The following is a 13,859-nucleotide window of genomic DNA, read 5'->3' on the forward strand; positions in this document are numbered from 1 at the left end:
AAATTATTGGCAATTAGCAAGACGCACTCAATAAAGGAGTGGTTCTGCAGTTGGGACCACAGACCACTTCTCAGTACCTATGCTGTCTGGCTGATGTTTTGGTCAGTTTTGAATGTTGGTGGTGCTTTCACACTCGTGGTAGCATGAGACGGACTCCACAACCCACACAAGTGGCTCAGGTAGTGCACCTCATCCAGGATGGCACATCAATGCGAGCTGTGGCAAGAAGGTTTGCTGTGTCTGTCAGCGTAGTGTCCAGAGGCTGGAGGCGCTCCCAGGAGACAGGCCAGTACACCAGGAGACGTGGAGGAGGCCGTAGGAGGGCAACAACCCAGCAGCAGGACCGCTACCTCCGCCTTTGTGCAAGAAGGAACAGGAGGAGCACTGCCAGAGCCCTGCAAAATGACCTCCAGCAGGCCACAAATGTGCATGTGTCTGCACAAACGGTTAGAAACCGACTCCATGAGGATGGTATGAGGGCCCGACGTCCACAGATGGGGGTTGTGCTCACAGCCCAACACCGTGCAGGACGCTTGGCATTTGCCAGAGAACACCAGGATTGGCAAATTCGCCACTGGCGCCTTGTGCTCTTCACAGATGAAAGCAGGTTCACACTGAGCACATGTGACAGACGTGACAGAGTCTGGAGACGCCGTGGAGAGCGGTCTGCTGCCTGCAACATCCTTCAGCATGACCGGTTTGGCAGTGGGTCAGTAATGGTGTGGGGTGGCATTTCTTTGGAGGGCCGCACAGCCCTCCATGTGCTCACCAGAGGTAGCCTGACTGCCATTAGGTACCGAGATGAGATCCTCAGACCCCTTGTGAGACCATATGCTGGTGCGGTTGGCCCTGGGTTCCTCCTAATGCAGGACAATGCTAGACCTCATGTGGCTGGAGTGTGTCAGCAGTTCCTGCAAGATGAAGGCATTGAAGCTATGGACTGGCCAGCCCGTTCCCCAGACCTGAATCCGATTGAGCACATCTGGGACATCATGTCTCGCTCCATCCACCAACGTCACGTTGCACCACAGACTGTCCAGGAGTTGGCGGATGCTTTAGTCCAGGTCTGGGAGGAGATCCCTCAGGAGACCATCTGCCATCTCATCAGGAGCATGCCCAGGCGTTGTAGGGAGGTCATACAGGCACGTGGAGGCCACACACAATACTGAGCCTCATTTTGACTTGTTTTAAGGACATTACATTAAAGTTGGATCAGCGTGTAGTGTTATTTCACTTTAATTTTGTGTGTGGCTCCAAATCCAGGCCTCCATTGGTTAATAAATTTGATTTCCATTGATGATTTTTGTGTGATTTTGTTGTCAGCACATTCAACTTTGTACAGAACAAAGTATTCAATGAGAATATTTCTTTCATTCAGATCTAGGATGTGTTATTTGAGTGTTCCCTTTATTTTTTTGAGCAGTGTATATCTTTGGAAGTTTTCAGCTTCTGCTCTATTTGTCAACAAAGTTGAGAGCTTTTGTCTTGTTAGCTTCTGCAGTGGTGGTTTCTGATATGGGCGACATGGGCAACCACCCAGGGCAGCATCTTGCGGGGGTGACATTGGCATGCCCCTCTCCCCCAGCCCCCACCCTGTCCTCAAATGCCCCCAAGCCCCCTATACCTTTCATTTTAAACTCTATGAAATGTAAGTGTGCAAATATATGGTGTATCACATATGCTTTTACATTGGTTTAACACAGAAAGGACCAACACAAAAACTTAATTCTGAAGGTGTGGGACTTTTATTTTGCTGTGGTGGTGCTCCACCAGCAGTTACTCTTGCTGGAAACTCAAAAAATAGAATTAGATTGAATAGGTCAGCCCTTATGGATCAGGTACATTGTCAGCGATATCCAAGCTAGAAGATTTTTCAATATCTGACACAGATATTAATATCGGATCGGTGCATCTCAAAACCCGTAGAATTAGAACAGTTTATTTTACATTTTTAAAGTAAGCTAAACCACACAAGATATCTCTGACTATCTTGTTAGCTTCAATTCAGTTTATTTATACAGCAACAATTCACAACAAATGTGGTCTCAAGGTACTTCAATTACACATACATTCCAATCGATCCTAGTTATCAAACAGGGCATTATACTAAATTATTCAAAGACAATGAAAAAGTTTCTATCCAAGGAAACCCAGCAGATTGTGTCGAGTATTGGCTTCCACCACTCTGAGCTCTTCCATCTCCTTCACAGAGGGAACTATTATTGAAAACGTGGCAAGACCCAACTTGATAAAATACTCCAAAACTAAAACTGTATAATAGGAATATATGATATATCAGCACTGACAACAGAACAGGCTGATGGTTTTTTTTAACATAATGAGCCAATAATAATGAACCCATGTTTATTTCCATCATCTTGCCATTTGTGTATGGTAATGTAGAGGTGAAGGATATTGATCGTGTAGTTTTCGTTTGGGCATGTGATAGTAATGCAGCGCAGGATTGTGGGTATTATAGCTGAAGCAGAGAAGTCAGTGGTGTGGTATAACCTCGGTAGATACCGGTTATAAGTCTTAGCAATTTTGGATTTTGATATTGGCCAAAATGTTCATATTGGTGCATCCCTATTTTACGGGATGACCATTCATCCTTAAAAAGTATGAAATTCATTAGTGTGATGTATGTTAGTCTTAAATTAGCCTGTCCTATGCTCCTTGTCCTATGCTATTTGCTTCGTCCAGAGAGTCCGGGTTGAAAAACGATTGCTTCCTGGATGCATACACTCAAAATAATGCTGACAGGACTACTTAATCTTGCATTCTGTTTTTTTTTCTCACAGAACTAAAATGTCAGGCAAAAGTTTGAGTTGTGTGTCAACATCTTCATTGTGCTTTTTGGCCATTCTCATTGAGAAGGGCAAACGATTGTTTCCTCATTGTGCAAGTGCTATAAGAAACTACTGGACAGGTAGAGATGTCGCCTCACTTGAGCACAAAGTTATTTGTTCGTTTTCGCCACTTGCTCACGCCTGTTGTCTGAGGCTGGGTTCATGCAAAGCAACTTTCAAACTTGGCACTACAGGGTTAAGTCTCCCACTGAGCCATATGCAGTGGGAACATGAGAAGCACAAAGCCTCTGTCAAGAGCCACAAACTGATCCCAGAAATGTCTCCATTTTTGCTATGCATAATTGTAATGAAGCAGAATCCCCAATTTAAAAAGGTCTTTAAAAATCATAAACTTTGACATGCTGAAACTGCTTTAATACACGTTGTAATAAAGTCCATATTTTCCACAGAGCCCTGCCAGCTGTTAGTTTAGGCTGCCACATCAGGAAACTAGACATCCATAAAAACGAGGATACTCAATGTACGGCAGCAAGAGTCTGATTCAATGTCATGGAACGTTCTGGATGAAGAAATCTTGACAACCTGTTGAAAATATCAGAGTTAATATAGAGTACACTCTACAGGGATAAATGTTTACAGTTAATTATACTAACTGTGCTAATACAGGATGCTAAAAACAGTCAACCCTGTGGTCATGTTGATTTTATCATAAAATGGAATCTGTTTAGTTGCAGAACTGACTGCTCTCTAACATGCATGGGCCTGATAGAAATATTGATCAATTGTGATAAAAATATGTGTAAGGGTCCATTAATGTAACAGTAATTTAATAATTTTAAATTATAAAATTACATATTTTAAATTTAAATTATTTCTTTAAAATTATTCCTCTAAAATATTAATTAAGCCATTACCTTTATATATTTTGAAATGTCCTTTAGAAAAAATGTAATGGGTGTGGAAATGAACATTAGAATAAAGAGATCAGATTTCACTAATTTCACGTTTCTTTTCTTGAGCCAAAAATGATGGAACATTTACTGCTGCAACTCCAGGGTTAACGTCATGTTTTTAGAAATCCTTTACAATATTTGGATGAGATTATTTCGAGAATGTGCAGATTACTAAATATGTACAAGTCTTCTTTCTGTAGACTTCTCTTCATAATTTTTCTGGTTGAATTATTGCGTGTTTGGACGATTATTCTGTCTGGTTCTGGATCCTGTCCTGAGCAAGAATGAGTTTTACTCTCTCTATTCACTTACTTTACTTTTGGACAGTTGCTATGATGTATATTTGTGGCAACAATTAGGCCTGTCACGATAACAAATTTTGTTGAGCGATTAATTGTCTCAAAAATTATTGTGATAAACGATAATATTGTTTAAGACCTTTTTACACTGATTTAATGAAAATGACGTAATAATGCATGCGATTTCCTGCCAAAGATAGATACTTTATTTTCAAAAGAACACTTAACACTGGAACTGATAAACAAAACAACCAAAAGTAAAAATAAAATGGATTCTCAGTCTCCATTAACAAAAAATGTACTTGAATAAAAACTAAACAACATAAAGCCAAAGTGGAAATAAATACTGCATTCAACAAAAAGAGTGCAGATTGTGAAGTCTGTATACTATGTTGCCCTTCCGTAATAATTAGATTTAAATAGAGACGATAGGCACATCGACTACCTGATGCAACAGTTCACACTAAACAATTTTTTGCCCCAATTTTCCCCTTACAACAATCTTAGAACGGCCAATGTTCTAAGATTGTCCTTTGCGATTTCGTAACCGATCATCCTGTAGTGTGTGGTGGGGTTTTCCCAGACTGGGAGCACTAAGGCAGCTTGTTGAATGTGACAGGTAGCCAATCAGAAAGCGCGGATTCGTGCTTTCTGAGGGGAAGCGCGGAGGGGAATCCCAAACAGCTGACACAGCCATTGGAGATAAGTGCAAACAACATTAATGTTTATTCAACATTTTGTGCCAAGAATATAGAAATGACAAGGGGAGGAGTTTCAGCGAAATTGCTATCGCAGTTGATAAACCCGGTAACTTTTCAGCTGTTCTTTGTTAACGTGACTTAAATAGGTTAATGATTTTCATTCAGTCAGGACTGACACTAGCCACATGCACTGCAGGTAGATTGTAGTAAGTCATTGATTAATGCTTGGTTTTAAAATTAGTTCTCTGGACTTGTAGTCATTATTTTGTGCCCATTGTTGGACACCACACGGCACGATCGAACTCGATCAAACCGTTATACCTAGGATTTCTGTCGGCTAATGTGTGACCTCTCAGATTTTGAAAATGGGCCGACAATCGGCTGACAACTCTTAAGATCGTATAGTGTGCATATAATTTATTATTTTTACAACTGTGAGTAGCTCATTGGTGGAATAAAAGCTCATTCATCAAAGCTTTGATATAATGAAAATCTCCATTTTTTTCTTTCTTTCTATTATTGAAAGTCCCATCAGGAAATTCCAGAGCAGCCCCAGGACTTGTTTTTCTGTAACCTTTTTGAAGAGATGGCTAAAGTGACTGCTAATATAAGCTAGCTCAGTGTGAGGAAAGCATGTGTGATTGAGTGGCTGTGCCTCAGCTAACCTGCAGCATGCAGAGCAGGTTTAACTGCTCATCAAGTGAGCCTTGCTGGCACAGCCTGCGTGCCACCATCTGTCACTGACACACACTTCTCCTTGTTGACCCCAAATGGGGCATGCGAGGCAGGGTGAACCCTGCCAATACAATCTGTCACATAAAGAGACCAGGAACTCTACAGAAGCCGGGAGTGGGGTGAACGTCATGTAGGTTCCAGTTTTAGTTTGATTGCCATTAGAAATATTTTTGTGGGTTTTGTTCAGTCACTTTAAGTGTTTTTGACCTGGGTCAGCGCTCTAAATGGAACTGCTGTATCTGTTTGTGACACAGAGTGTTTTGTCTTATTGCACAAATTAAAATCCAGCTCCGTGTATTTCTATTTGTCGTTTCTCCTCACTTGCATCGTAAATGTAGCTGTCGCCATCACCAAATGTATTAAACATTTGTTGATCCATGTTGCTGGCTACAGATTCAGTCACTGACATGTGCAGGCGTGCTATCGGAGGCTACTGAAGGAGTTGTATGTCTGAGACTGTCAAAAATTGTGCACTCTTCAGTCTTAAAAATAATCTTGTGCTTGGCCAGGTGTTTTCTCAAACTAGACGTGTTTCCACCTCTGGCCTTGTACTTGCGTTGCAAATATTTTAATGAGCATTTGCATCGCATTTTGAAAAGTGGAGCCGTACATTTGAGGATTTTCTACCGGTCATTCTTTCTTTGCTTGCTGAACCAGTCAGTTCCTGACGTCATGACCCTCTTGCGCGTGATACGCTGCATTCAGGACAAGCATGGAAAATCTCTCACTCTTTTTCCATACTGTCCCAGTGATGTGTTTAGGTACCGAAACAAGGTACATAAGGACAAGAACATAATTGAAATAAAACACAGTGGCTCATGACATGAAAAAATCTAAAGGAAATAAATATTCAGGATTTTTTTTTTTAGATAAAAGGTAAAATGATATTGCTAATAAAGCATGTTTGGCCACAAATAATACTAAGAAGAAATATATTTTTCAGACCGTAATGGTAATGAGCTTATTGAACTGCTAAGTGTAAAAGGGCCAAATTACTTTTCTGTTTTTAAGCAATGTTTATTTTATATCTTTATTTTTTCAGTCTTATTCTTCATGCCCACGTTAACACCATGAGGCTTGAAGTTGGAAAAAAAAGCTGCTCTGTTACGCTTTGAATCTGATTTAGAATTGGCTTTGTCCTTGCAGTTATTATTTAAATACATGTATTTTCTGAATTCAGGATACTAGCTTTCTGATCCAGGTTTAGTAAATAAATCGCTGTTGCACTAGAAGGGACTCTGGGGAAAATAAAAATGTTGCTTACAGCTGGAACGAATTTGTATGGCCCATTAAAAATGGCATTAGCTGTTTTTCCGTGAGTTGTTTCTTTTGGTGTCAATCAAGCATTATTACTGTAATTAAGAAAGTAACATAAATAAAAAAAATCACTCTTAAAAAAACAAATGGTGAATGGCACAGCCTATCGCCGGTCATCTATGCTCTCGTCTAGTCGCCCAACATTATTATTTATTCAGTAATTTAGCTGCAGGAAATGTTTTAGAATTGAAAAAGTTGCTTATCTTGTCAATGGTTTATTTATTGCAGTTATTTAATTACAAACCCTGTGGTCAACTTGATCAATCAACCAATCAAGTTTATTTGCATAACACATTTCAGCAACATTGCAGTTCAAAATTCATCATAACATCAAACATCATAAAAAAACACAAAAAAATACAAAGTTGTAGAACACAGAGTCCTCAATTATAAAGTGCCATCGTTACAGAGCAGACAGAATATTGATTAATGTTTTATTTATGATGTTTCAAAAGCAGGTGGGTTTTTAGTTTATATTTAAACTCAGTGTTTTGGCTGCTTTGCAGTTTTGTTCCAGATTTGTGGAGCACAGAAGCTGAATGCTGATCCTCCATGTTTGGTTCTGGTTCTGGAGATGCAAACCAGAACCAGAAGACCTGAGAGGTCTGGAAGGTTGATACAACAGCAGATCTTTAATGTTTTGTGGTGTTAAACTGTTCAATGATTTATAAACTAACAGGATTTTAAAGTCTATTCTATGAGCTCCAGGGAGCCAGTGGAAGGACTTTAGAACTGTGGTGATGTGCTCTATCTTCCTAATTTTAGTAAAAAAAACAAACAAACCAGGAAAATCTTAATGGAATCCCTTAAATTCGCTTAAAAAAACGCTTAAAAACACAACATACTCCATATTATAGAGATTATATTTATCAAATGCCAGTTGTTCTGTACATTTGGTGAAATTTCCGAAATTAAAATGTTTTTTTTGGAAATGCTCTTTGGTCAATTATCAAATTAATTTATGGGAAATACAAAATTCTAATGCTGTTTTACCCCATCACTCCTACACAGGCTTAAACTATAATTTTAATGAGCAATATTTGAAAGCTGAATAAAAACCACCAAACATATAAAAAGCACTACCTTCAGTGGACAGGTACATCTTTAAAATTTCGGATCACTTCACCACAGCAGATGAAGAACGGCGCCACCAACACAACCAGGAGCGTTCTCCACACAAGACCAAGAGCTCCACATGATGACATGTAGCCATGTTTGGGAAAGAACATTCAAGGCTTTCTGTGGTTTGAATCAAAATCACCATTATTAATTGGTAATGTGTGGTTTCAGTTTGGAATTGGTTTGGCAAGAGAGACATAAATTTCTCTCGTTAAAACTGGATCCAAACCATCAGGCTTCAGTCAAAAGCTGTAAATAGTACCAATCAGTTTTTGTGGGGTTCTACTACAGAGAGGAATGCACCACTCCTCAGTTTGAGGACTATTGACTCAGAACAGAAATAAATTCTTCTAAGTTTGATCAAACAAGCCAGCTGTTGAATCCACCTTAATGAGAGACATATCCTTTAGATCGAGCATTTAAACTCAGTGGAAACTAGTCAGAGTTAGTTATTCATATCAGCACAGAGCAAGATGAGGACAACAGCAGACAGGAACTATGGCTGACTTTATTCTTTGTGTTCAAAAGTGCGAAACCTGTCAGATAACTCAGTTAAAGTATGATCTGCTTTTTCTTTAGAAAATTTATTGTCACTGCTGTTTGAGTTTGCCATTTTAGCCTTGGCTAATTCCAGTTGGTCTCACTAATCCCACAATAAGTTGTAAAAGCTTTGAAATTGTATCATTTTGTCTTCCTTTTCAAATAATGTTAAAAATTCAACCTCACTAATACAACCGCAAACTGCTCAGTGACTTTTTCTTTCTTCACCATTAATGATCAGGAAAGTTCATTCACTATCATACTTTAACGGGGGAGTCACAGATGAACCGGTCCAGCTTTCTTTAATTTTCTGACATTGGTGATCAGCTGGTACTTGCATGTGAAACCGATCTGATCGACTTATCTTATTTTTACCTCAACAAAGGTCTGAAATTCAGTCACTGTCTCCTGTTGCTCTGCTGACTGACAGACACGCCCACCAGGTCATGTCTGCACATTTACAGTTAACAATAGACACCCTGCTTCTGCCAACTTAGCAACTCGGTAATCGGTATCGTCCAAAATCAGAATCAGGTCATACTTTTTAAAGATTACTGATCTGTCAGAAACTTTCAATCGGTTCATCTGTAGATTTATTATTGTTAATTCAATTTATGGAAATATTTTCCTACAGGGCTTGCAAGCATTTAGTCTATCAGTTGCTCTGTTGAAGTTTTTTTTTTTTTAAATCCTGAGTACCCTAAAGACCACATGAACAATATAGAGTTGGTTTAGGCTACTGGATTCTCTGGTCCTGCATGTTTTAGGTGTTTCCCTGCATGAGCAGGCTTCATTTATTAAAGACGTAGTCCTGGACCATGGGCCAATTTAAAACATGAAGGACGGTGTGCCCTGACGACCTCAGGTAAAGTCTTTATCGACTCTAATCACATCAGAGAAAATCATGCTAATCGTAGATGGAATTTTTGGAATTTTATGGAGCTTGTGCAACTATATCTTGTCACTACAATTTCAATTGTATTAAAATTTATTAAATTTAGAATATATTTTTCTACAAATTGCTGGTTTATTAATTGTTTTCCCTTAAAGCAAATATCTGCTGGTGTGATGAATGAGATGAACTCTCTCAGGCTTCGTCACTGATGCGTTTGGTAAATGTTGCACAACACCCTTCAAATAATGCATGAAGATGTTCGTAAGGAGGGACCTACCTCTATCAGGTAACCGATAGATTCAGGCAGAAAAACCTTAGTAAAACATTAGTATTCAGTATGATGGCATGGGCTTACAGTTTGTAATTCGACAAAAATGTCAAACTAAAATGGTTTTTCAGTCACAATTAATGTTGTAAATTCATTAATTCAACTGTGTTGTTTGAAAACAAAGCAACATGCTAGGAAACTATTATTTTAAGGGGTGTGGATTAGAAAAGCAGAATAGAAGTGGTTAAAGTTGTTTTAAACCTGTCTATTCCTTTATTTTCTTTGCTGTGGTGCACTGCAGCCGCTGTCATTTCTAAAACTTGAATACATTACACAAACATTTCTTTGTTTGTTTCTAGAACGTGGTGATATGCATAACAGTCATATAGGAGAAAATATTTCATAAAGCATAGGAGTTGTAGTTTGTTAAATTTTAACAAACTTATTTTAACAGTGGAAATTATGTAAAATTAAATTATTGACAAATATAAATGATGATTTGCTTAGTTCTCTTTTTCGTCTTGCAGGACTGGCAGAAACAAAACCGTTTATAGATTTGTATTCTGGGAAAATACAAACTTTACATATCAAAACATCAGCAAATTTCTCAGCTTTAACTTAAACCATATTTTAAACAAATTGGATAAGAAATTAGGGCACTACGACCACTTTTGTGACAGATTCCTGTTCATCCCTCATTGGAACAGTCGACATGACTCAATCCATAGTAATGGCGCCTGCAGGACTGTCACTAGTGTCACTGAAAGCCTATCATTTCTTCATTGTAATGTATATCAATGAAGACATCCTTCAACTGCTAGAATCTGATGCTGTGCCATTTTTATTTACATTTTGGGAAGCAGGAAACTGCTGGTCTTCTTCATAGGTTTTTATGTTGTTTCCTTCAGCAGTTCTTGGTGCAGCGCTACCAGAGGCAATGGAAGGAACAGGTTTTTCAATTAGTTTGGAATTTGACACAGTGCAGTGTGAAGGCAAACCACACCAGCTGAAAATTTTACTATTTTGGTCCCCAATCAAACCCAGTCTACCGGACTATAAGGTGCGAAAACACCTTTAAGCACTCTCTGTCAGGACATCAGTTCCTAAGATTTTCTTTAATAGGCAATAAAGCAAAATGGTCATTAACCATGTCAGGTTACATATGACTGGGTTTTTACATTTCACAGAAAAGTGAACTTCCGTTGTTGTGATAATATGGTTCAGATAAACACAGTGTGGAAAATAAAGCATAACAAAAGCCACTGAGGTGCAGTGCATTCATAAGCCAGTTTATTTACAGACTCCTTCTACGCCACTCATGTTCTATAACAAATTTCTAGACTCGCTAGGTAAAATTTTAAGTTTCAGCTCAGTAAGAACATACAGGACCTCTTTCAGAATTGGTTTCGAATGTAGTCATTTCATATCTTCTGTTGTTCTTTATCAAGTGTTGGAACATGTCCTGGTCCTCCTCCTTCTGCTGATGGATCGGTCTTTGTGTGGCTCCAGAAGTAGGGCTGGATTGAATTGTACTCACTAGTTTGCTGCTGGCAGTTGTCTCAGAGAGAGGAGAGGAGAGGAGGGGGTTGGGATGCAAAGACAGAGATTCCCCTCTCACCACTGTCCCCATGCTGTGATCAGAGCGGCAGCTGCTGCAGTTTGTGGCTCCACAGCGCCACTGCAGCGAAGGGAAATGCAGCTTGTTGTTTACAAAGTTTCAGTGTTCCACAGACAGCGCTGCTGACTACAGCGTTGAAGTTATCACTGCCTGAACGGTCTCTGCAGCTCAAACTGGGTCGAGGACGGGGAACAGAAAAATGGTCGTTTAAAAATAGCTGCTGGATGGCTACACAAAGCCTGGATCTAATTATAACATTCTGCTGCTGCTGCTAAAGGGGGCTTTCAAATCTGTGGGGCAGATTCTTTACATTACAGTGCATTTCTTGGTGTTAATTTTAAAGATGTTTATTGCTTTTATGTGCTTTTAATTTATTTATTTTTATATTTTTTTTAAAAGCGTTGAAACATGTCAGGTTTTAATAACGGTGATTGCCCAGAAAACTTCAATCAGTGCACCCCTACTATTTTTTGCTAACAACAGTAAAAACAGTTAGTCCTCCTGCTTCTTACAAGACTGCAATCTGCTGCCAAAACGTGACACATTTAACCCTCCAGCGGTCTTAAGAGACAAGATCATTTGAACTGCACTGACTTGTTTGCGCTTTTACAAGGTTTTCTTTGTGTGGTTTCAGAAACTGAAGGACTACTAGTCTGATGGGACAACTCGTCCCCGCTGTCCAACCATGACATTTGCGGCACTCTGAGACCATGAGTGTTAAAAAACACTGATATCTTTGCCTTGCGCCTCTTCTGATCTCCTTGTAAAGAGGGACCTACCTACAATATTCTTGTAAGACTTTAATCAGATGATAGAGATTTAGCCAGTTAGGATTGTTTTATTCTGTTATCTGTTTTAACAAAGATCTGAGAACAGTTTTCATGTAGCCTTGCTGCCAGGAGGGGTCATAAAATATTTACATTAGGCTCAGAGGCGATTTCACTCCATGTGTGAAAACGCAATTACTGTGAAACAAGTTTTAAGTGTCCTGACACAGAGAGAATTGTTACAAAAGTAACTCTTTTAAAACTATCTTTAGCAACTGATAATAGTGGTCAGCACAGCGACTGTAAACATCAGTCTGTGTTTTCTAAATTATTTACTACTAGTTACTTTAATTAATTTCTTAAAGGCCAGTAGATGGAGGGTGTACCCCAGAAATCTAGTTCAGCCTGGTGGTAGGAGCACCAGTGAAGTCCACCAGCTGTCTACTGCGTTTTTGTATTAGAAATGTTAAACTAGGCAATTATTTGTAATTGGAAGACAATATTGACAATAGTTAAACACCAACTATAGACAGTACAACATAATTCAAAGAAATATACATTTTTGGACTTCAGTTAAATCCTAATAAAGTAATCAGCCAGTAGATCCAGGGAATACACTGGTTAAAAAAAAAAAAACCTGTCTGATTGACTGCTGGGGTGATTAAATTACTTTAACTTTATCAAAGTTGCAAGAGCAGACACAGAGCAAAGCCTGAACATGTATTGTGTTTGAGATGTAAACACACACACCGCACGTTATTCTTTGCTCACAAAGGTATATTCACTCACAGTAAAGCCAGGTCGCCTGCCATGCTTTTAATACAGAGAACACAGTTAAATCTCACTTTCCACCAATGGTCAATGCTGCAGATCTGTAGGCACTGCTGAGCCAACATGTCAGAGAAACACACATAACCTTTTCTCCTTTGATGTCCTGGGGGTTATACAGAGTCCACAGATCAGCATTGGCAGCTTCATTCTCCTGTGAAGGTGCTGTCTCTGTAACAGTCACAGTATTAAGTCAACACGTCCTATTCTTAAAATTAGCAACAGTAACGACACAAACACACTAATGCTCTGTCACTTTACATGGTGTGTATCCTGAATTCAACCCTTTTTTTGTGCTGCTGCTTCATTCACCACTTTAGGTCACCAATGAAGAGTAACCAACTGTTGAATTACTAATTTATACTGTATTTTCCTGATCTTTTCCCCCCAATTTTTTTATTTATTACATAGAAAATGCTAAAAGCTTCAAAAACATTGGAAGTTTGACCCAGCATAAAGAATTAACCAGAAATCAAATTTAATATTACTTTACCGGCTTGGATTGCTTATTGGTAGGTGAAATATTGAACCATCAGGTTAATGTTTTTATGTTTAGAAATACACTAGAAATTCTACCTATATCAAAGAGCAAGCAGGACACTTGGTTTTCTTTTTTTGTTACAGTACTTTGGGAAAAAAAATCTCAAAGAAAAGCAGAGACTGTCATGAACAGGAAGAAAAGCTACTGCTAGAAAAGCAGCAACTTTATGACACCTGATGTTAGGCCTGTCACGATAGCAAATTTTGCTGAGCGACTAATTGTCTCAAAAATTATTGCGATAAACGATAATATTGTTTGAAGACCTTTTTACACTGATTTAATGGAAATGACGTAATAATGCATGCGATTTCCTGCCAAAGATAGATACACTTTATTTTCAAAAGAACACTTAACACTGGAACTGATAAACAAAATAAACAAAACAACCAAAAACAAAAATAAAATGGTCTCCATTAACAAAAAACGCACTTGAAAAAAAAAACTAAACAACATAAAGTAAAAATGGAA

At 38.7% G+C, this 13,859-nt stretch overlaps 1 protein-coding gene across 4 annotated transcripts in view; it reads left to right on the forward strand.

The window, feature by feature from the left end:
- tbl1xr1a (TBL1X/Y related 1a) overlaps positions 1-13,859 on the forward strand; it is a 50,663-nt gene that overhangs the window by 26,279 nt on the left and 10,525 nt on the right. For 2 of the 4 annotated variants that reach the window (XM_032571043.1, XM_032571044.1), the window contains exon 3: positions 11,890-12,047. The exons of the other annotated variants lie outside the window; for them this stretch is intronic. The gene's annotated coding sequence lies outside the window, so the exon portion shown is untranslated. The remainder of the gene's footprint in view (positions 1-11,889; positions 12,048-13,859) is intronic. 4 annotated transcript variants of the gene reach the window in all.

This window comes from Xiphophorus hellerii, chromosome 9 (assembly GCF_003331165.1).
Source record: "Xiphophorus hellerii strain 12219 chromosome 9, Xiphophorus_hellerii-4.1, whole genome shotgun sequence".
NCBI classification, from domain to species: domain Eukaryota; kingdom Metazoa; phylum Chordata; class Actinopteri; order Cyprinodontiformes; family Poeciliidae; genus Xiphophorus; species Xiphophorus hellerii.